A 24,581-nucleotide genomic window follows, 5' to 3' on the forward strand; every position below is an offset into this window, starting at 1 on the left:
CCGCCATTCGGGAGCGGCGGCAGCGGCCGAGGTGCTGCGGGGGGACCGGAGCCTCTCTCCTCCTCCAGCCCCTCGGGAACCGAGCTGGGTGTGAGGGATGAGCTCTGCCGCTGCGCCGGGGCAGCTGGAGCGGGGCCTGGCGGGGCGACCCCGCCGCCGCCCCTCCTCCCCTCAGCGGCGCCCTCAGCCCGGCGGTCCCGCCGCTCCCGCCCAGCTCCCTCCCGCTTGCTGGACAGTTAAGCTGTGTAGCTGGGCAGATAGAATATTCAGCTGCTGTCAAGTACCTTGTTATTTTCTGGGGCTTGAAATATCTGGCCTGTTTGACTCTGTGGAATCTGAGTCAGGAGCAGTCTCTTGAGCCCTCAAACATTTAGAACATCTAGTCAGGTAAGAAGGGATCACTGCTGAGGTCTGTCTGCAGCATACTGCCACAGCATGCTACCAGCACTCTTCTGTAGAGGATTAGTATTTTGAAATTCATTAAATCTCTTACTTCTTGGGAAAAAAAACCACATATGCCTTAAATCGTATGATATCTGTGATACACAGAGAGGAGAATGTGCTGGAGCACATGATGCTGAGGCATTTGAAACAACTTTCAGCACCTGCTAAATAATTCAAGTTACTTGGATTAATACAGTTTTGGTTTTGAAACTGATCATCTTATTAATTCTACCTCACCTACTGTCTTTAAACATGAATTAAATTTTAAGAGGCTCATCGGCTCCAGGCATGTTGAACTTGGAGGGTCTGTTTTGCGCTGCATGCTCAACTTTAGCATTATTCTGCCTGCTAGCAATTGCTTCAGATCAACATAAACTGTTTTTCTACCTCTGAAATAATTTTTGAAACAGTTTTTGAAGTGGAACACACCATTGGGTGGTTCCTGGTACTTCTGTGGCAGAATAGAATAGGTGATGGGCTGTTGTGTATAGAGAACTAGGGAACAGTATAGGGATATTCTGAGGTCGTTCAAGTTACATGATAATATCTGTTCCAAAGGGTCTTTTAAAAGAAAAGCTTTTATAACTACACTTCAGTTACACAGGCAGAGGATCTCTGAGGTGAAAAAAAAAGTCCTTTAAAGTGCTTTCACTTGCTTCATCGTAACATTAACTATTTTGACTTCGTTATTGAATGAACCCAAGGATTTTCTTCTATAATGCCTTTTGTTACCACTTTGATATTGGGTACTTCCACATATGAAAGTTGTACAACATACTATTTTTTCCCAAACAATCAATGTTATGCAAGACACTTCAGCAGAATGGATATTTTAGGCTGGGATGTAAGTTTTAGGAAATGGTGATGTCTATGATTAAAAAACTTAAGTCTGCGAGTCTGTCCCTCCCCGGCCCCACTGCAGGACCGGCCGTGAGTTCCACCTGCTCCACAGCAACCCCGGGCTGGGCACCGGGCAGGAATCCCTAAGGGACGGTACATGCTGAGCGGGGTGGGCTGTGAACTGAGAGGTATTTGGGGAGAAAGTATTAAAAAAAATAATAAATAAAAAAAAAAATATATATATATAGCATGCAACCTCTTTTGCTGGAGGAGAAAGGGAGCAGCTGTCAGCCAGCAGCCCCTGTGTGAACTCAGCCTCCCACAGACACTGAGGGACTCAAAGCACCACAAACTAGCCGGGTTTAGGTCAGGCTTCAAAAACGTGCAGCACTGCGCATTCGACGGTAAACAATTCATTTATCGCCCCAAACCAAAACTTCTAAGGATAGCCATTGCAAAGTAGAACACTTCTCCTGGCTTAAAGAGCATACACGTTTACAGTTGCAGTCATGTTACATTAATTGTTAATTAAAGAAGCACTCCTCTAAAAAGAGCCTCCAGCAAAATTATCTCAGCCTTATGTGGGATTTCTCTACAGAAGGTTTATTCTGATATAAACCAAGGCTTCAGTTCAGCTGAAGTCACATTAACCTCCGAGGCAGAGCAAGGGCAAGAAAGAGCAGCACTGTTGGGCTTGGCCCTCCTAAGGCAAAGTAAAAAGGACCAAAAAACCACCATACAAAGTCTTTAGCTACTGGTGCCTCTAGGAAGAAGTGTGGTTGCCAAGTAATGGGAGATTGAAATGGGGATGGCAACCAGAGCTCTAGAAGGCTGCAGTAGAAATGTCCATGCCTAGAACACTGTGGTTCAGTACCTTATTGCCATGTTTCTAGAAGTTACCTGCATGCCAGTGTAATAATGCCTTCAATTTAGAGGACATTGCTAAAACAAAGATTTAACTAAACTTTTGCAGCACCAGACAAACCACATGGATATATCAGCCTTCTGTTAGGAAAAGTGCTTATTTTCTTCCCCATTACCATGGGCTCAGACATACAAAAAAAAAATAGAAAAACAAATCCAGACCAACAAGGTATCTGCTTAAGACAAAATTTATGAATCTGAATTGTTCTTTTCAAATTCTTATACAGTAACTTTTCTCTTAAGTGTCACATTTGAACTGCAGGAGTCCTCTGATGCACATACACAGTGTGCCTGACTTTAACAAGAGTCATATCCATGTATCTGACTGCGGGAGTTGGCCCAGAAGAAACAAATAAACTCAAAGCAGTGCGTAAAATAAATATTCACATGGCTTAAGACTAAGCATATCCATGTAAATGGTAGACAGTAGTACAGATTTTGGCAAAACATGCAAAAGGAGCTTGAAATATTGTAATATAAAATATGATTAAAAATATGCCATAAGAAGCTTAAAAAAAAAAAAAGGAAAGAAAAGAGGGGTAACCACAAGAACTGATGTTTTTTAGAGAAGACCATTCATAAAGTCTCAAACTTCTTTTAAAAGAGTAGGAGGATCAAGGATTGTAGTCATGGAACAAATGAACACAGATATGGAGGAAGCCAAGCCAGATTTCAGATAGTTAAACAATGTAGCACATGTAAAGAAACACAATAATTACAAGAAAGAACAACAAAAGCAAACAAGGAAACCCAGCAAAGAAACTCAAACATTACAGCATTAAAGTAGAAGGGAAACAAAAATTGAATGAACTTTCCAAAATAAACTGAATGTTATTAGCATTCTTACTGAGGCTGATCTGGTTTGTGTTTAGTGGTTGGGTTTGCAATATGTTTAACATGTGAGTGTCCAGGGGTTGGACTTTTTGTTTGTCCAGGCATAGAATAAAATCTTGTGTTGTCATCATCTGAAGTACTTTCTACATCTCTAGAAAGCAGCGTGAGAAGTGATGAGGAAGGGGATGAGAACCAGTGCTGCTGGGTTACGAGCGGGCTGGTGCCTGTAACTTAACTCTGATTATCTGGGGAGTCTCAAAATTGTATATTAAATGTTTTAAGTGGCATTGTATCTTTAGTACATAAAACGGAGGCTCAGAAGAATGAGTAGCAATAATGAAGAGTGTTATTCAGCCTGAGCCACACTCAAAGCATCATGCTTCTGCACGTTCTTTTGATATATGCTATAAATAATCCTCTTATTGCCCCATAAGATTTTTTCTGAGTAAGAGAAAAATTTGAGTCAAGTTAGATACAAAAGAAGTCCAATGTACAGAGGGCATGAAAGTGGCCTTGAACAAATCAAGCAATAGCAACCCAAAGGAGCGGTACTCCAAATAAGGAATATCTTATTTGTATGATGGTGCATAAACCATTTATATTTTATAGTTCAGCTGAAAGACTTTATTTCTCCATGTTACTGAAGTGACCAAAGGAGAGGTGTGGGAACATAATTCATGGTTTGTTTGGGTTTTTTTCATGCCTGGTAGAATTTAAATTGCAGACATTACAACAATAGGACACCTTATACATGAAGCTGTTAACTAGGCAGTAAACTTGTTTGGCTGGAATGGAAACCGTAGCACAGTCTGTTCACATTATTTGTGTTGTTTTATCCTGAACAAACTCTCCTTATTTTATCCATGTCCAGCTAACTGTGGTTGATATTGTGCTGGCTACAGTGTGTGTGTTTCTCCACTCTGCTCAGCAACTCTTCAGCCAAACAGTGAGGCTGAATCCCAGGAGTTTTTCTTTTCCTTCTGAAAATAGCACCTGATTTCCCATGGGTGCAATGCAAAAAGACATCTCCTTCTGAAAGCTTCAGTCTTTAGCATCATAGATAAAGTGGGGACTTCACTGCTTCCCTGGAAGGGCTGGATTGTGGGAGCAGATCCATTTGCCTGTGCTTGGAGAACTCGGGGGAGTCACTTGGGCTGTGAAACGGACTCACAGAGGCTTGTGGCTCTGCAGGGTTTAACCCCCGAGGATTCCTGCAGTAAATCTTCATCTCACTGTCAAGTCATGTACCTTATGATACAGAATGGACTGTCTGATACAAGCCTCCTCTACACTTCATGGTCAGTAGCTTATTTTTAACTTCACTTCAGTTTATTTGCTTGCAGGGTCAATATAAGTGCTTTAGGACAGTTACAAAGAGCTGTCATGCAAAGTTTCTTTTGTTGTGTGACACACATGGGGACACACACGTGCACACCCCGTGAGACACTGCCTGGGGGAAGTACATTGTGCCATAGTTGCCTCCACAGTACTGCAAACAAATTTTGCCTTATCTGTTGACCGCGTAGTTCTGTATATAAATTTAAGTTATTCTTTATTTTTTCCTTCCTTCCTTTCTTTTTTTTTTTACTGCTTTAACACTTCCATTTAAGAAACAGGTTTATCTAAAAAACGTGCTATTGCTTGTAATGTCAACGACTGTGATCCTCTACAGATTTGTATATTCTTCCAGAATCCATCCTATCTCAAACACTAGAATTCACCTATTAGGTAGTCATCTTTATATGGTTCTTGGGTTGTCCTTGTATAAATTTAACAATAAAAATATTTGATGAAAATGTCAATTGCAATAGCTTTTCAGTACAAGTTTGTGAGGGAATGCTTCAGAGTAAAATTGAAACAGATTTGCATTAAGCCTTACAGTAATAAATAAGTTATTCTGAGAGCAACTCTATAAACAGAAAGCTGTATTCTCTTACTGAAGAAAAAAGTAATATATTACCCTTTCTTCACTGATACTCTTACATGAAGCATTCTTAAAATTTTCAACAAACTCTCTACCAGTTTTCAGTCCTCCATATGCTCCTACTGTAATTTATGGTATTATAGATATCCAGTGTCTCTGGGCTTGTTCTCTGCAGTGCAGCGGGGAATTTCTGCTTCTCCTATTTCAGTGCAATGCTGTTTGCTTCTAGGAAAAGTCAGAGGCGCTGCACCACCCCAGCCAGGTCCCTCACACCTTCTCCACACAGGAGCAGCTCAGTTGCTCTCCTGAATTTCAGATTCTCATTTGCAGTACTTATTACCAAGATTTCACTTTCTTCCAGCGTGAACAGAAGTCGTGACACAGAAGAACACTGGTCATAGCTTTGAAACCTGAGCTGTACATCGCGGGTCCTGCTTACAGGCAATTGTCCCCGCTGCACAGTGTTGACTCATTAGCTGTTGTGGACCTTGGCTGCCCATTTGTTTGCAAATGCCGTATAAGCTGACTGAAAAAAATAAGAAAACAAAAAATACTAAAGCCACATTGTTTCAAAATGAACTCTTAAATTGTGTCTGCTGGGTATATCTGTTTTATCAGGGGTGTTTTTGCCCTGTCTCTGGGAGTGCGGTGCAGGGACAGCAGTCAGGCTCCCAACAGCAGGATGGAGAACCTGGGTAACGTGCCTTTTGTCACAGACAGAGCCTAGGAAGCTCCAAAGAGGAGCGTAAGACAAACACGGCAAGTGAATTGGTATATCACCTCTACTGAGAATATCAAAGCGTGAAAATAATTTTAGAATAATGTTTTATGAAATTAATCTGCTGAACTGATGGGTGACACCTGCACAGTGAATAAATACTCAGTCTGAATAAACATTATTGGATCTCTAAGAGCAGGAAAAATAATCTAGGCTTTAATTTGTTGCTATTTGAACAGTCATTCCTACTTCAGAGACAATAAATAGAGCACTTTGATTTATACATGCGTTCTATTTTTGAAACCTTACCAGACTGGTTTATTTGGTTTATTTTGAATTTCTGAAGAAGTCTAACCACAATAAAATCTATTCAGAGCTAGGTACTGCATAAAAAAACATGAAAGCATAAATAGCTCTTTCCTGACAACCATCCTTAAAACCTAGCCTGAATATATAATTGCTCAGCTGCAGAATATTTTGTATTATACCTGATACAGAGCTACATAAAGAGACTGATCATCTGGTTTGGCATGACCTCAAGCTATGCATTATTTTTTTGTGGCATGGACAATTTCTAGTGTGTGGTCACTGAACTGTATTCAATACTTAGTTTCTCTACAAGTTATTCATTGTAATAATGTACATTAGGATGACAGGAATATTTCAGGGGTTGATGAAGAATCACAAGTATTGAATCAGGAGTGATATGGTAAAATAGGAGGATATGTATACATGCATATATGTTTAACTATATATGTTCAAAACATGTGGAGAGATGCTAGGCAACAAAAAGAAAAACAGTAAACTTCCCTTTATCTTTTAATAAATCCTAATTATTGTGATTCTTCATTTTAAAAAGCCAAACTTTTTTCTTAATAATTTTGAGGAGGAACCTGTTCTTGGTGTGGTGTTTGTGTTGTGTACAGAAACACTCACTTCTGTTCTTTTTGATGTCACACGCTGCTTTTATCAAAGGGAGATTCTAAGAGACAAGGAACTCTGAAGCAGCCGAGCCAGCGCTTCTATCCAAGCTGCTCTCCCGCTGCTGTTCCAGAGAAAGCCAGACTCATTAGAATATAGCTACACAGTTACAAATGCTGAAGTTTGATATATCTAGAAAGAACACACATTAAAAGTCCATTTTAGCCATGTGCATATGTCCATATACTAGAAGAAACTGAACTCTCATTTACGAGATTCTGTTCTGAAGAGCTATGAAAAGTAATGAAAAATAAAGTATTTGGCTTTCAGTACAAGCCTATTTATCCGTTGTCTTTCAAGTTCATCTCCAAGATTCAGATAACCAAAGATAGCTGATCAAAGGCGTACATTCCCTCCGGCAGCCGTACCCATGCTTCAGCTGGCCTTTGATAATTTGTGCCTCAATGTCGTGTACAGCAAATTGTGCTTAGAAGGGTATGACAATTAAAAATTACATTGTAAGCACATAACTTGAGAAACAGTATACTAGTGAAAATATGACAGTGGTGAAAGATCTTTATGATGAAGCTGTTTCAGCTTGGTAGCTGTGCAAGTCTAAGTTCGTAAGGGATCTGTGTGAAGCGTGTTGCTGTGTGGCATTGCACACTAAGGTGCGTTGGTGAAAATGTCGCTGTATGCTCACGGCCCACGTCTCCGTTACAGGTACCAGCGTCGTGCTTGTCAGCAGCAGAATGCAGCACTTTTCCCCACGTGAAGCTCCGGAAGGGTGATACACCGGTGTGGGTATGCTATTTTCTTTGAAAAAATTGCATGTGTATATGGCTAATTTAGTCTCCAATTATAAAGATGGAAAATGTTTTTGTCAGATAGTTCATGTCATTTGTTAAGGCTTTTTTTGTTGTTAAGAATTCATTTCTCTTAGACTGGACAGTGGTAATCAGATTGATCTCGTGCATCAGAATATGCTTTTTCTCCAATGGAAACGTCAATTTAATTTTATTTCAAGCGGTTCCACTTAAATTTGAGAAGAAACTTCTTCTCAGTAAGGGTATCAGAACACTAGAACAGGCTGCCCAGGGGGGTTGTAGAGTCTTCTCTGCAGACATTCCAACCCGCCTGGACACCTTCCTGTGTAACCTCATCTGGGTGTTCCTGCTCCATGGGGGGATTGCACTGGATGAGCTTTCCAGGGCCCTTCCAACCCCTGACATTCTGGGATTCTAATACAAGATAATGTTCATTTTGGGCTTATTTTTGTAAGAGCTTTTTTTCTTTTTGCAAGATTAAAAAAAACAAAACAAAACAAAACAATGCTGTGAGCAAAACAACTAAATTACCCAAACGCTAATTAGCAAAGACATCAGGTCAAAGGAATGCAAACATACAAGTCTATTGCTATGCCGCACTGCACAGCTCTGGTGTGCTGCGTTAGTAGGTTTGTTAAATCTTTCAGCAACTGCAGAGAAATGAGTATCGACATGTCTGGTTTTACCTGAGTATTTTTAATACTTTTGAGATGTATATCTAATACTCAAATGTATTCAGATTAATTGATTCAGACATTCCTTAACCTCAAACTTATTTCTGGTGGAGACAGAAGCTTTGCATTAGCAACAAATTATGTAAGCCTCTCTTCTGCATTGCACCTGAGCAGAGCAGTGACATAAGAACTTAAGTAACTACTAAAAGATTCTTGCTGAGACATCAGTTTATTTGATACTAAAGCCAAATAATAAAAGGCAAAATCTTTTCAGGAGACTAAAGACCTGTTTTCCATAAAGTAAGTGTTGCTGACATCTTTGTGAGTTGGAGTAACCTGTTTCTATATTCACATGCTATCCTTCAGACATTAAATGAAAAAAGTATTGGTTTTTTCCTCTAGTGTATGTAAAGTTGACAGAGGGAAAGGAACAGCAAATTCTTGTTGCCAGTATATAATGTATATTTTCTTACAATTCCAGCTTGGGGTTTGATTTCAACACACCACCATTTTAATTCTTCTGTATATGCCATGCTATTATCTTCATCCTAAGCAGAGGATTACTTGCAGTATTATAGGGTCAGTGGTGCTTTATGGTTCTGTAATTGAAGTGAAGTTAAATCTTTCCTGAGGCAACAGGGCAAAACTCAAAAGCATTATTTCTATCTGAGGAGAACTGATTGCTGAGACATCTCCCCAGGACATATTTGACAGATACACTTCTCTTACGACTGTCTTTGGAAAATAAACTCAGGTGAATTTTTTCCTCCTCTTGGGAAGGCCACACAGTGAATAAGAAAGAGCATGACCTAAGATACCTTCTGTTGGTGCATTCAGTCTTCAGCTATTTTCACCCAGCATTCTGGGTAAATTATCTGACTTTTTGTAGCTTTCAGGACCACAGACTTCAAAATCGGCAATTTTAACTAAAGATTTGGGGGAAACATTTGGTACAAAGCAACTAAGTTATTTCCCCAAGTAATGGATTTTGATTTATCAAGTTTTCAAGTTGGGTCATGCTCTTAGCTGACAAGAATGCAAGCAAGATTATTTGCCTTGCCTCCCGGCTCCGGCTTTGTTTAGCATTTGGTAACACACAGTCAACTACACTTATTCTTAAATATGTATGGGTTTGGTTTTTTGTTCAAAATAAATATTGCATATTTTTATAAGCATGTTTCCAGAATATTTGAAATATAGGATACCTTATGTATACTATTATAAATTAAATATATTCTAAATTAATATTTCACACCTGCTTTGCTTATATCTAGGAGAGTTCCGGATATTTCAGATTTTCAGTGCTGTCAGAGTAGAGCTTATTATGGAGATTGTTTGCTTTTGTAACCTTGTGCATAATCACTGTACTTCACTCTAACTTTTACCGTAGTGCTTTCTTACCCATCTTCACATAGTTCAGCGAGATATAGGAAGGCAAGATTTAACATAGAATTTTGAGATGGAGGTTAAAAAAGTAAATAACCAAACCACGCAACAAAACACCAAATGCAAACCAAACACAACCTTAGAACACATAAGGATTGAAAAAAGTCATTACCTGTCGGTATCAGAGGACAGGATTTACTAAATTTAGTAAATTCACTATTAGTGTTAAATATAGACTATAATAAAGAAAAATCTCTTCCAGATGTACCTGGCATTCTGCTTTGCTTCCAGATTCTCTCCAAGGTGGGCCATTACTTTTAAACACACAAACACGTAACGGTGTATGGCAAGCATTAGTGCAAATACTTGTTCATTTGAACACACCTTGGAGCAGTCCAGAGTATTTAAACATCACCAAGGCGAAGCTTCAGCATCATGTGCTACTCTAAGTGCAAGAGTTTGTCCTCCCAGTATTCGAAGTGGTGAAATCTGGTATTAGAATAGATCCCAGTTCCTCTGGATTCTGAAGGAGAGTGGTGAGCATTACTACAGCAAACTAAGTTAAAGACATTGAGTTATTGCACACATGTGTTACCCAGTGTTTTATATTTAAAACACTGGATTTAAGAAGCTTCCATTTATCAAAAAGAGTGAGAGATGGCAGCTAGTTCAGACGTTTGAAAAACACAATGAAATCTCACATCTAAATGGTGAAAAGATCAAACGGATCTATTCAAGAAGAATTTCTGTTTCTGTAGCAGTCCTAGGACATCTTTGGGTATGGGCAAGAAATAGCATCTGTTCTCATATTTAACACAATATAGTTCATAAAAAATAATAGATCATAGATTTATCTCGTTTATTACAGGCCATGTAATTCACTTGAGTATTTAACTTAACCATGTGGAAAGTCCTAATTTCTCTTAGGGATAGGAAAGAGACTCAAGTGATTAAAAATCTCCTGGTTACTTTTCCTGGTAGCTTTTTGTCACTTGTTTTTGTAGGAAGTTAAGAATTCTCCGAGGAAAGCTCCAAGAGCTTTGTGTGGCTTTGTGAGTAATGGAAAGAATTTACAACAAAATATGCTACTGCTGCATGGTGATACGGAACAATAACTAATAAAATAGACGCAAAGTAAGGATCGCTAAGACTCCCTTTCTATAAAATAGCTTTTCCTAGAGGAAAGTAAAACTGCTGTAGAAAAACTTATATGAAACATTGGGGCTGATGCTTGCCAAGGAAGCCTATTGTGGAATGTGGCAAAAAGCCAATATGTTCTAATTACCTTTACTTTGCAGTTGAAGTTCTTGGTAAGAAAGCACTGCTTGGATGTAGCTAATACTGTAGATTTTTATAATCCTGAGTCAGTTAAATTGCTCTGCTGGGCCAGAAACCTAAGCAGTCTTTCAAAACAACCAAGAATGTACTGAAAATAATGTTTTATAAAAGATGACAGGGATTTACAATGCTAGGTAACCAAAGCTAAGCAGTATTATAAATAATCATCTAGGTAGGTTATTAAAAATAACAGTCATTTTCTTATGAAAATAGATAGTTTTCACCTTGAATACTGCATTCCTCATTCAAGAAAAAGAAAGAAGTTTCAGGATAACTTATTACAGAAGGAGAGAATATAGAATTATTCTTTCATGATGACTTAATGCAGTAGAAAACTTTCAAAGCAATAAGCCATATAAATACTGTTCTTACCTCAACTATTTACTACAAGGCATAACACCCTTGGTTGTCATTAGCGTGTCAGAATAAATGAATGTCATTATGTCATCCTGAGGCAGCTGTTGATACACTATACAGTTGCTTTCAGTTAATTAGCAACTATCTTCAAGCTATCTAAACTGTTTTATTTTTAAGCTTAACCTGAACTTCTTATTCTGATTTCCTGCTGATATCACAAGAGCCTTTATTGCTCTCTGCCTTCACAGGTTTCTCTCTCCCCTACTCCACCATTGCCCCCGGTTCCAAAGCTTCTGCACCGCCTGCGCTGTGTTAGATGTGTGCCACCCAGCGTGCTTTCCCACCTGAATGCCAGCGGCATGGATCTATTTATACTTAAAGAGATTGCTTTTTGATTCATAGAAGTTAGGCTACAAAAGTCTTGTAAGTTACTCTTACTAGAATTAGACACTGTCAGATTTAACCAAGTCAGGCTTTCTATTTCATTGGAGAACTTTTCATTTTTTTGGCTTAATCTCCTGACACCAGCTTTCATGTGCAGCATAAACAGTATGAGTGGTAACCTGAGGAACAATGACAGATGGACTCAAAGCAAGTCACGGGTCTGATCACATGGACAGCAGTTCCACGGGTTTTGTCTAGGGCTAAAGCATCACACCACGTCAGAGTGTTTGGGCTACGTTCCTGCTGCCGCATGGAGAGAAACTGTGGGTTTGGTTCAGTTCTCCTCTAAAGCAAAAGTGGGAACACTGCTGTGCTTTAAGGCTTGGGTGCAATGTCCCAATCCATGTCCTGACTATATACTGCTGCCCAAGGGACGGTCCTTTTTCCCCTCTCGGCCCCAGCCAAACGTTTATGCCCCTTCTCTCACCTTACATCTAGCAGTCATGACGCTGCCTGGCGAGTCAGATTTTGTATGTTTTCATGACTAATCTCACAATCCCAGCACTTCTTGATCAAAGCACGGGAAGGAATGAAGGCCCAGCTGGTGGGTGAGGGGTGCAGAGACTGGAGTTGCCCCATTTGGCAACAGCCCACAGATCCAATTATTTGGTTTGTGAAACCGCAGCCTAAGTAGTCAGAAACTCTGTGATCCCAGAAAAAGTAGCTTTGTGCATATGCAAAGTGTATCTCAAAGGCTCTACCTTCTTACTCATCTGTTTATCACACTGACATAAGCAGCAATATTATTATATACACTCAGAGCTGAAGTTGCTAAGTTAGTCTATTGTTCAGAAGATCCACATGTTATAATTAATTTGCCTCTTACACTATAGGTATTGTCTGGTTTGAAAAAAGCCCATATGACTTCTTCAAAAGGTTATTTAGAAAAAAGAACAATAGGAATAACTAGAAAGGCAAGAAAGTTTGCTGATAAAGATAATTTTTCAATATAGTTGAGACTAAAACACAAACATTGAAAGAGCACAATATTAGATTATGAAATAGTAGATTAAATCTTGTGCAAGTGAATGCAAAGCAACAGTCTAGGAAAAGGCAGCCTGCATCGTATGTGAACCGCAAGGGGTTCTGGTTTAGCTCTTGTCAACCAGATAAAGAGATGTGGGATTTACTGTGAAGAGCTCTCTAAAAACGCCAGCTCTGCACCCAGCAATGGTCAAAATGAGATACAATGTGAGGAATCTGGGATGAGAAGAGAAGATTTATCGCACTGTATAACTCAAAGGTGCACCCACATATTGAAATACAGCGTGGAGATGTGTTCCTGTGCCACAATAGATGTTTAACTAAATTAAATGAAGAGCAAAAAAGGGCAGCAGCAATTTTTAGAAATATAAATCAGTTTCTGTGTGATAAGCAACTGACTAGATTAGGACTCTTCAGCTGGGAAAATAGAAGGATGACACAGAAAAAGTAAAGTTATTTTTATAAGAAAAGTACCTCTCACATGCCTATGCAGTCATCTCATAGGGTCTAAAGAGATTTGAATAAGACTTAGGCTAACTCAGAAAGCAGGTGCTCTGGTGTGTGTTCGTAGACATTTCCTACCCAGGTTCTCACAGCGCTTCACAAACCACAGTGAATACAGTGATAGATTATTAGGAAGAGTGCTGGAAACATACAAAAATGAAAGATTTTCCTCTGTTGGGTCCTCCCGTGTTCTAGCAATCAATGTCAGAAAATCAGCCTCTAATTCAGGAATTCTGTGCATTTGAAAGTCTTTGATAGTTTTATACTTTCTGCAAGTTGCCTTTTGGGTTTTGTGTTCACCTTACTATGATTTTATATTTAAGATACCAGAGCCAAGGGCTTTTAAATTCTCGTTTAGAAACAACTTAGACTTTTGGACAAATTACTTCTTGAAGCTCATAGTGCTCTCTTGTTCTGCGGTTTAGCCTTCTCAGGTTAGGAGGGAAAGATCCTTTCAGCCTTTTTTATTGGTAAATAATTAAAGTCAGGAGATTGTGTTGAGTCTCTAGAATAGCATCTTTAAACTCTGAACCACCTGCAGGTGTTTTATTCTTTTAGCTGTTACTTCAAAATGAAAACAAGGATTGATTTGCCTAAGGGCACATGGTAATGAGGGAGATGGGGAACAAAATTGAGGAGCAAAGGCTGGCAATCTGTTGTTTGAATATCCAACTATACAACTTTCCCCCAAAATTCTTATTGTATAACAAAAATGTTCACTCCTTAGCAACAGTTATCCTGTTTCACTAAACTGCCAAACACAGCTACAGGAGATACATGAGACCGCTAGAGCTGAACAGTATTGAAATATTCTTACACATCGAGATTTTGGGGTTGTTTTCTCTCAGGACAGACCACAATTACAGCAGAACATGTATTGACAGGGCACAACTGGGCAGTTCTAGAACCAATTCCGCATTTCCAGATTTCACCTTACATGTATCTCTGAAGTCATGATACACAGATCTTCATGTTTGCCTACATGTAGCAAGTGCATGAAGTGTGATAAAATTGCACAATTTCCCAACAAAAGGTGTGCATACGGCTGTTTTGAAATTAATTTCTACTGTTGCAAAATGCAGCCAATATTATAAAATTATCACAGCTTGTCACCTTTAAGTGACAGCATCTCAGTTAAGTAATTGGAAGACATTTTCATCCCTTTCCTATTTGTGAGCTGTGCTGATGTGATTTTGCTGGATTTCCATCCTGAATGGCTAGTCGGTTACTTTTGTCATAGTCCAATTACTGAAATACCAAATAGGCAGATTTTCTTTGTCTCCAAAATGTGCCTGAAGCACGGGGCTCTGATTAATCCCAGTTTGACCCACGGGAATAAGCGATCTATCTATTGATATTTAGTTTAAATCATGCACATATCCTAATTCAAAAAGAATTTAGGCCATGAGATTTAGATGTAGATCTGTTCACCAAACACTCTGTAGTTGTTGAAATCTTGATCATCCAGGACTGCCTAAGCTTTTTAGGAAAACTATGGCTCAGACTTATTGATGCTTTTGTTCCTCCACAAAACCCTCACAAAATTCTGGAGAGTTCGTGTTTTGCCTTGCTTGACCTTTGTTTAATTAAATAGAATAAATACACTGTTCTTTCCCCAACACCTAGAAACTGCAGGGAAAAAAATAGCACCATGACATAAAAATACTTAGAAAAATTTTTGCAGTTAAGCAGAAATATCATCTAGTTTAATTTTAAGGGTTAAAAAACTGTTTGCTGTTCACAAAAATTTTGCAAATAACCTGAAAATCCTTGACAGGTGTATCCTAAGGAAATATCTGGGGTGTTAGCCTCTGGAATACAGACACACAGAGCATATGAAAAGATGGTGGGCTCAGAGATTTTGTTTGTATGTAGCACTTTTCGTGGCAACACTAAGCAGCATTAAAGCGTGCAGCGTGTTTTTGACAAGTAAGTAAGAAGCACACAGGATTGTCATCCCAGACGGCTCGCAAAAGGAGACAAAAAAGACAAAAAGGGGTGGGAAGAAGAAAGAGGACATGCAGGTATTCTGGAAAGTATAGCAGACTCCACCCAACATAGTAAACGGACACTTTACAGAAAAGCCGGGCTAAAAAGAGAAGTAAAATGAGGAACCCTGCAGTCAGAAAATACAGAAGTTCGCTAACTAAATAGACGTTCGGTGTTAAAATTTATCATCCTGATTCTAGGAACTAAGTGATATGAACACAGGCTACAAAAATAGCCACAGGAGGAGTCACATGGAGTGATGTAATGTGAACATGGAATAAATCCTTGCTTTTTTTAAACTGAAAGATTTATATTCAGCGAAACTCTAGGAAAAACACAAACCAACAGAAAGGTTATTCCTAGTGCACTGAATCAGGTCAAGGGCAGCATGCGTATGTACGCATTTGATGCTTACATCAGTGTCCCATGGCAGAAAAATCTTATATTAACGTTGGCGTAACAGTGCCAAGCACTGCACAGAAGTAATGGATGAGACCTTCATTTCTGGAAGAGTTACTCTGCATTTAAATCCAACATCATATAGCGCTTCACTTCTGCTGTCCAAGGACAGAAATAGATACAGGAGCACTGAGCAGCCCCATTGTGAGGATCCGTCCTCATGAAGGAGGTTCATGACTTTTTGAACATGAAGGATTTTTGGTGTGTTGCTTTTCTCACATGTTCTTTTATATAAAGGTACCCAGGAAATCTGAGACATAGCAGACAGTAGTGGATTGCATTTCAGTTTTACCAGCCTGCACTCCTACTCCTGTAGGAATATGCTCCAGGATAAGGATTTCCAGAGTCTGAAGCATTTTGAAGAGACCTTCTTAAAAATGTAATACTAAAACATTTCTAAGGAAGCCAGAAAAAGAAAATAAAACAGCTTTCAAAATTTCCGTGAGAGTATATTGGAAAACACACACCACAGTGCTGAGCTGTGAACGGTTAAAGAAAATTACTAGCTGGACGCAGCGCACTAATACAGTAATGCAAGCAAAGAGCATCATTCTGTATGCCCTGGTGCACGAGATCATTGGCCAAGTGGCTGGATATTTCAAACCACGTGAGAGGAGCATTGCTCCTTCCAGCATGGAATATGGCCAGGAATAAAAAGCTTTAGAATCTCCTTTAAGAAAAAAAACAAACCAAAAACATGGCCCTGCTGTGGAGCTGCACATGGCTTGCCAGGTCTGTCTCTTAGAACTGCTCCTGATTTCAGGTTAGCTCATAAATACACTCTGTGTTATCTTCTCTTTCTACCACATCATTGAGTAGTTTTGCAACATGCTCCTTTGGCTTTGGAGCCCGCCACAGCTCCTGGTTATTGAAGTTACTCTTATTATCCAGCTCCATTAATTCCAGTTTTCTTCTAGAGTACTTGAATATTCAAGAGTGATGCTTTATGCCATTTAATTCTCTTCATAGAAGTAGGTGTTAATGAGGAAATAATGTGGGTTTAAGATAAAATACACAATGAAAACGTATAAAACCATATTACAGCAAATTTTGGATTGTAATGAGCAACAGCTACAAAGGCATTGGATTTCAAGCAGTGAAATGCTCAAATTATGGCTCTATGAGAAACTACTTAGTCAAGTCACCTAGGTGAGTAATTTAAATGTGCTTAAGCTGGTGTTAAATGCTTTACTGGCTCCGAGACCAAGTTAAATGCAAGAGAGAGATTTTTCAAGAATGCCAAAATTACTTTCTTCGTGCAAGTGCATCAGTTGGGAAAAATTGTACAGTAGCAAGGCAGTAACAGGGAATATCTATCTATAGCCACACCTGCAGCTTCCAAGTAATTGAATCAAAACTCATATTACACACACACACACAAATCCTGTTTAAGGACTGGATCTGACCCTTGGGGAGGGTGGTTTGTTTCTATTCCCTCAGCTGTCCCCATAAGATAAGGGGATAGCACATGTGATATTATTGCCATCATTCTCAGGTTTACTTGACCTCGAATTGAAAAGCTCTTTCACACCCCCACAAGTGGGTTAGTTCTGCTTCCTCTCCCAGCCTGACTGTTGCCGCTGCTTCTAGCGGTACCAAAAGAAGGAAAGCAGCTTTTCAGAAGAGCTGTGTCCCGTGGGGCGCTGAAATCCACAGCGGGGCTGGAACGTCTCACATCCTCACAAGACTGACACCAGTCCTCACCAGACTCGCATGATTCAGAGGAGTCACAGGACATGACAACACTCAACTAGAAAGACTGAGGTGAAACATCAGCCCTGCTGCGAGTTTTGCACATGTCCGTGTACTTGGGCTTTGTCTAAAGGGCTCTGAAAGAGGCATCTCCAGAGCAGCTCTAAGCACAAAGCACCTGAGCACCTGTACCTACTGAACGTTGACCAGAACCTGCGCCAGCTACACCCAAAGCTGTTCCACGAGGTTTGGATGAGTCGCACTGCAAAGTCAAGCTCAGAGCTTGGCTCTGGGAGTCGTCAGAGACAGTTTTAGTCTCCAGTTTTCAGTCTTGCTCTTTGTTCATACTTTACACATCCATACCTGAGCGAGGAAGGATGAAGCAAAGAGAAGCTAACCATCACAAGACTCCTGGGTATTGCTGTAGCAAGGACTCAGTTCTAATGTTACGGAAGGTATTTGGAAAATGTTTTGTAAGTAAGGGTCCATAGCCTCCTGATGCCTCAATTTTTTTAATCCTTGAAATGGAAACAGGAATACTTCCCTTGTTCTTTCAACACTTTCAACTGTTTATGAGGCATCAACATTGGTTATATGAGGGGCATACTCATTCTTAAGCCAGAATTCCTTCCAGCGTTGGACATAACTGGAATATCGACAAGAAAAATAGCTCCAGTGCCTACTAACACTGGAAAGGCACAAAAACCAAACCAAAGCAAACTGTATTAATGAAGAGTGAGGCACTGGGAAACAACAACAAAACCTTTAGCACTTAGAAGAGGGGGCATTAAAGAGCATACTAGACTAGAAATCAGAACCATTTACTACATAAAGTTCCCACTTCAGCCGTGAATCAGCTAAGCGTTATTTCATTTCGTACCATGGAAGTCAGGCAGGAGTAAACCTCACTGACCTTCCTGGGCCAAGCACATGTAGGTGTCCATGCCTGGTAAACTTCACACCTCTGAGAGAAAGTCCCACCTGCAAATACCATCCTCATTCTCCTCCTTCATGAGGCGCCTGCCTCCCTTCTTTGCCATGGGGAACACAGAGAAAAGGGCTCTCAGTAACCAGCAGAAAAGCTCATAGAAGCGCATGCTTTCCAAAAGCGGATCCTTTCCCACTTGGAAAAACTGGTTCTGATTTCATTTTTTTTTTCATTCTCACCACTTACAGCATTTGTATATTTGTTCCAGACATCTGCAAAATCTCATATGTCTACCTAGGAAGAGTTCTGCCAGCATCCTTGCAGCACAAACAGTCTGCTTTTGCTGTCCAAAACATAAACAGAATCAAAATTAAGAGTTACTCACTTCTCAGCATACTGAGATTACATTATAATATTAAGAACATGGCACTTTTCTGGCTAGCAACCCTGTTTGCCCTACCTCCTGTGAAAGAAGGAAGAAAATTAACACTCAGCTCACATCGTGGTAGTTGCAGAGATCATCATTTGCTCCTCTGATGTTATTTTATAGATGTTATTGTGTCCAAAATTGTGTCTGAGAAGTATCAAATGCAAATGCTGTCATAAATCAGCAAGTTTCCTAAAGAATAAAGCTGATTACCACTTTGTTTCCAAGCTGGCTTGTGAGATGCGGTTCTCTTACTTTGACTCATCTTTAATGGGAAGGACAATTAAACACTGTTGAGATATGAGATTCCAGGAGTTCTGGGGAATAGCAAGTAGTGTTGCTTACAAACCTCGTTTGAAATGTACGCAGACTCCCAGTGCGAAGTTTAAAATAAAAAGTTACGTGGCAACAACTTATCTGGAATTCTCTGGCCACATACAAGTTCTTGTTTGCGTTAAGCTCTGATCTGCTGAAGTCGGTCGTGTAACAACAACTCAGTGTTTAATCCTGCAAAGGGGAATTCTTACACGTATCATTAGTAGTATGGCTCATCCGTGATATAATCATAGGAACAGACCGGAGTCCCTGACCAGTTCCTTTGAACTTGGAGAGTACAGCGTTATTAATTCTCATGTTTCTTCCAAGAGCAGAAAGATTCTGTCCTGTGAACCAGCCAGTCTGCTGGAAACGCAGCGACTCCAGCTCCCACCGCATCTCCAGCCCTGTCCGTGGAAACCTCCTTTGCCTGTCTGCTACTCCCACCTCCTGGGGTCCAGCATCCAGGTCATTCCCTCACAGGACAGATGGACCTTTCTTTTTCTCCTTCAGTATCCAATATGATTTTTTGCAGCTGAGGTTAAATGAGAAGCAGAATCATTAATGCAGCCCTCATAGGGAGAAGCAGAAAGTGTCCAGAGGTCCAAGCCAGCCCTCATTCCTTCTCCTGCCGTTCCTGCAAGCAAAGCTGGGCTTTGCTGTCCCTCTCATTGTGGAGGTGGCCTGAACAACACCGGCCTTTCCTCAGTTTGACTTGAACACCCCAGTCTAGAAGCTGTCTCAAGCCTGTGGTCAAAGCAAGAGCACACCGCAAGCCACAAGGAAGAGAAATGTCATTAAGGGCATCATCTAAACAAGGGCAACAAAACTGATTAAATACAAGCTGGCTGCCGTAAGTATTGATTGATGAGGGATGTTGTTGTCAGGGAGATCACTAACTGATGTCAGCAGAGAGGATAGTGGAACAGAATGTGGGGCGTTACTGGCAGCCTTTATCAAGCAGTTTAAACCATTCCTGGATCCCAAAGGCAAATCACATTCTATATATTTTGGAGAACTGGCAACATTACGGAGTCAAGTTCAGAGTGCTTGGGATAATCAGATAAATAACTATAAACACACACTCTCTCTATATGCTTTTCTTGGTCTATATGCTTTTTCTTGTTGCTGTTGCAGGAATTTTCTTCCTCGGGATATTTTGGCATCCATCCTATGCTTTTTGAGGTTAATTCTGCAATACCAGCACTAAACGTATAGCTGAAGATATTCTCCAGCCATTCGACACCAAGAGCCTCTGCACAGCCAGTCCAAAGAGTGCTAGCTGAAGATTACGTAATTGAAATACAGAAAGTGGTATGAAGTCATAGACATAGAACTCGGTCATTAAGATATAACAAAATAATTCAGGAAACTATATACATGTTTGGTTTGGTTTTTCTTCTTTCCCTGCATCCCCAAAAAAGAAAGGTTTAATCTCTCCTTTATAGTGATGTTTCCAAGACTAGACCATGAGGGGAAAAGAGAAAATTAGTTACAATCCATTTGTTTTCCCATCACAAAGCATACCACAGAGGGGGGAATCTGGTCTTTTAGATTCCACTTGGTGTGAACGGGGATGGTGCTGGGGAGAAAGAGTTAACTGGAAACCCTTGAAAAATGAGGATTGCTGTGATACTCTGTACAAAAGGCACAAGTAGGATGCTTCTGCTTTAAAGAAAATTCTCAGCTACTCACTGAATAAATCAACTACATAAACCTACTTAAATTTTGAGCTGCAAGTTCCACAGATGCGTATATTGGCTTTCTTCAGATTTCACTTTTAAAAAACTTTTATCTGAAGGGAGGAATCCAGGCTTATTTAAGCTGTAATGATTGCAGATCTATTTTCCAGCTTGTGTCCCATGACAGTGCAACTGTATTTGGAACTGCAGAACAATTCTCCCTGGATTAGGAGTTACTTAACCACGGGGTGGAAGTCTTCCAGGAAGAGCCCCCTAAGAAGTTTTAGGGGGTAAAGCCAAGACTATTTTTGAAGCTTGTCAATAAAACAAAACAAACATTAAGGGGGAAGTCTCTTGTTTACATGCTAGGTCATCAGATTCTGCCATAACCAAGTCGGATGTCCAAACCCAGCACTGGCGGCCGGTTTTTAGTAAGTCTTCCAGTCTCTCCTGATGGAACTGGTTTATTTTGTATAGGCACACATGAAGAGGAGCAAAATCTAGGAACTCACTTTGTCCCAAGCAATTGGCCTACATTATTTGATAATTTGGAATGATGTCTCATCTAAACCAGAAATTTTGTCCTGGAACACCGAAACCTCACCTAAGAAAAGCTTCACCAAAATAAATTCATGTCCATGCAAAACTTTTGGGCTTTGAATCTCATTTTCCAGTGAAAAAGCATTTTGTTGAAAGACTCTTGATGACTGAACAGAAGCGTTTTGAGTAATCAGTGTGTAAGACAAGGAAATGTTTGAAAATCATGAGCTTCATCAGTGTCATCCAACAGATGGATTTTTGCATAAGTAATTAACCTGAAAGATACGTACATAAGCATTCTGTACCGGTTTGCAGTTATTTTCAGGGTATAGCGAGTAAGCTAACACTGCATCTGACAGCAGCTGCAATTTATAGATGAGTAATCTTCGCATATGAATAGATTTTGATCTGTGTATGACTAATTTCTGCTGCTTCTGAAACAGATTAAACATGTTTTGCTTCCTGCTAGAAAGAAATTACAATTTATGTGGACAATTGCCTTTTTTTTTTTTCTTTAAAGAAATATTGCCTTTGTCAGTATTGAACACTACAGTTAAGATTGGAAGCTGTATTTCATTCTTAACTTGTTCAGACGCTTTCGATATCACCCAGCAAATTCCACTGGAGCAGAATCTGAAGGCACATCAAGTGATAATTTATGGGACTCTAAGCAGTTACATTATATGAATGCAAGAGAATCCGAATGTTTTAAATTATCTTTGTACTTCAAACCAGATACATAATAAGTCTTTTTTCAGTCAAGTACTTACAATATATGCTACATTGCAAGAACAGCTCACAATGTATCCATGCCCATTTTAGTATAGGTAGAACAAGCGAAAATAACAGTGAAGATAAGTTATTATGGATGTCAACCTAGAAAGCAACTTTAATATATACATATTCCCTGGGGGCTACTGTGAGTATTTATGCTTAAGATTACTCCAGTCAGTTTTATTGACCTTTAGACATGTAACAATCTTAAAGAAAGAAATGCCTACGAGTGTCAGTACACCCTCTGTAGGGAACTCAAGTGCAACATCTGGAGAGGTTTGATGATAAAGAAACGGTTCAATAAGTTACTGCTAAGAGAATTTATTGGATATTTCAATATCTGAGCACAGTTACTGGCACTAAAATTTCTGAAATACGTTTTTCCTGGATACAAAAGTTCCTGTAAACAAGACAAGCATCACTCAATACCCAGTTTCTCAATACATTTTCCCTCTCCTAGTGGAAGACTGACTTGAATATTCTACATCTGATTACTACAGCATAGAAGAGGAACCTCCAGAGCTTTGCTAATGTGGCCAGTATGTTTTTGTTTCCTGTCTGGCCTTTTTAAAAAACAGCACAACATCACTATAAAAGCTACCAATATTGTATGAAGATTTCTGCAGCTGTGTTGAAAAGAGCTGTGAAATCCTGCGTTTTGCTTGTTGAGCAAGAAAAATCATGTTGATCTGCTCATAGTTGGAGACACAAGCAATGAGATCATGTCTTTTTAGAATCTGAGGATTTAGTGTGTAGTTGAAACCAGGAGAATAAAAACCTGTCTTTTGAAGGCAAAATGTTTCTATTGAGTATACAGCAACTCACATTTGGAGGTACAGGATATAGAAAGGTGGGACTTGGTGCAGTTTGTCACTATAAAAGGGGCACAGCGCAATATCATGTGATATTTTGCATATAAATCGATTGTTAATAATATAAAGGTGTGGTGGGTGTGGAAAATAGAAAGAAAGACAAGCACTGAGTAAGAAGTATTAGCATGAAGGCTACACAGGTGGCACAAAGCATTCCCCAAACTCTGTGTCAAAGAATGACGGTCCTACCGACTCCACGGTTCATCTCTAGTATCTTTGTCCGTAAGCAAACAAATCCCTTGCATTTACAGTGATCCTGATCAGAATATGCATGCTTATGATGTCCCATGGCATCTATTCAGACTTCAAAGTGGTATAACAACCAAATTTGAATCTAGACAATTACATCAACAAATTGCACAAGTTTCTGGGTAAGACCTAAATGTGTGAAACTTGACTCTGGTTTCTGTAACAGTTCTTCCTCATTGACCCTCACTCAACAGTTTGAGTAATTCTTTCATGAAGTAATAAATTTTCCACAAGCCCTGGTTAGCAAATGAACTTTGACTACAAGTAGCATATGCTCATGTGAGTTAGAAATCCACAGATTCATCAGCTCTTTAAACAATATTAATTGCTTGCATGCTGCTGAAGGGAATGAGGTTGTCAGAGCATTCTTTTAGCTTTGTGTCTGTAGGGAGAATTGCATCCAAGAAAGAATCAGAAAAAGGTAAGCAAAGCATTTCCCTTGGGATTTGAGACTTTGAGGAAAGCACTGCGAGCTTTTGGCAATACGTGAAGGAATCTGAATGTAACGCCTGGGAGAGAAACCAGATTCAGAAAGGTGCTGGAGAACCCTTTGTGGGAGGCACTCGCTCGCGGGATCCAGACAGCAATGAAATCCAGGACCTGGCAGGGAGGAATTGAATCAGCTTTGGGTTGTTTTTCACAGCATCACACAGAGCTTGTTCTTACAGCTTCATTCTGGCCAGTGGATATGTCATTAATCAGCAAGACAGGGTGCTATGAACTTGATTTTGAAGTGAAGGGCTGCCTATCTGCGAAGAGGTGGCAGCTGTCATCCCTCACTGCTGCAGCCGGAGGAAACGGCTCCTTCACGTTGCAGCCACGTTCTACAACAGGTGCTCAAGTCACATCTCACTCAGCTGCGCTCGTACATCCCTCGGCTACTCTTCTGTACCAGAGAAAGTAGCAGCAGCGTGGAAAACAACATAGGGGCAGGATACTTTTAATGAACCTAATGCGATCTCAGGGATTTGTGGATTAGAACGTGCTCAGAGAAAGATTTGTATTGATAGAATAGAGAAGCGATAGGGAAGTGATTTCCCTTGCGTTCACTCACATACACAAAACTACACTAATCTGGGTTCTAGACAGATTTGAACTCCTCTTAAGTAATCTAATCTCGTGTAAATCTAAAAATAATAATGATAAAGTAGCATATAATTAATCTGAGTGTTCTTACTAGTCTTTCAGATACAGGTTTCTTCAATTACATCAGGAGAAAGGCATGACTATCAAATCTGTATTCCTTTTCATCGCAGTCCATAGGACCATTTAGTTCTGTAAGGAAATCTAGTAGTATTTTCTCAGGAATACAATTCCTACACGAATCCCCTCCTCCACATGCCCACACACCCCGAAGCATCACCTCCTGTTCACAGCACAGGGCTGGGAACTTCCACAGGAGCAGAGGAAGATAAAATACCCAGTTGGGCTGCACATCCACTGTTTTGTAAAGTAACTGCAGAGATTGTGTAAATGCCTGAGTTCTGGTTGCCATGTAGGCTTCAAGATCTGCATAACCATAAAGTATTTCTAAA

General features: G+C 39.9%; 1 protein-coding gene and 1 long non-coding RNA gene across 4 annotated transcripts in view; one reads left to right on the top strand and one right to left on the bottom strand.

Moving 5' to 3' along the window:
• Nucleotides 1-22,628, top strand: LOC309443111. 2 transcript variants are annotated; one of them, XR_014184737.1, is made up of 3 exons: nt 1-387; nt 7,329-7,409; nt 22,386-22,628. It is a non-coding gene; the product is annotated as an uncharacterized lncRNA (long non-coding RNA). The 2 variants fall into 2 exon arrangements; XR_014184738.1 differs by lacking the exon at nt 22,386-22,628 and adding an exon at nt 20,067-20,401.
• The window catches only part of RAF1 (Raf-1 proto-oncogene, serine/threonine kinase), a 79,010-nt gene that overhangs the window by 45,131 nt on the left and 9,298 nt on the right, over nt 1-24,581 (bottom strand). The window lies entirely within an intron of this gene.

This window comes from Streptopelia decaocto, assembly GCF_964273445.1.
Source record: "Streptopelia decaocto genome assembly, chromosome: 8".
NCBI classification, from domain to species: Eukaryota; Metazoa; Chordata; class Aves; order Columbiformes; family Columbidae; genus Streptopelia; species Streptopelia decaocto.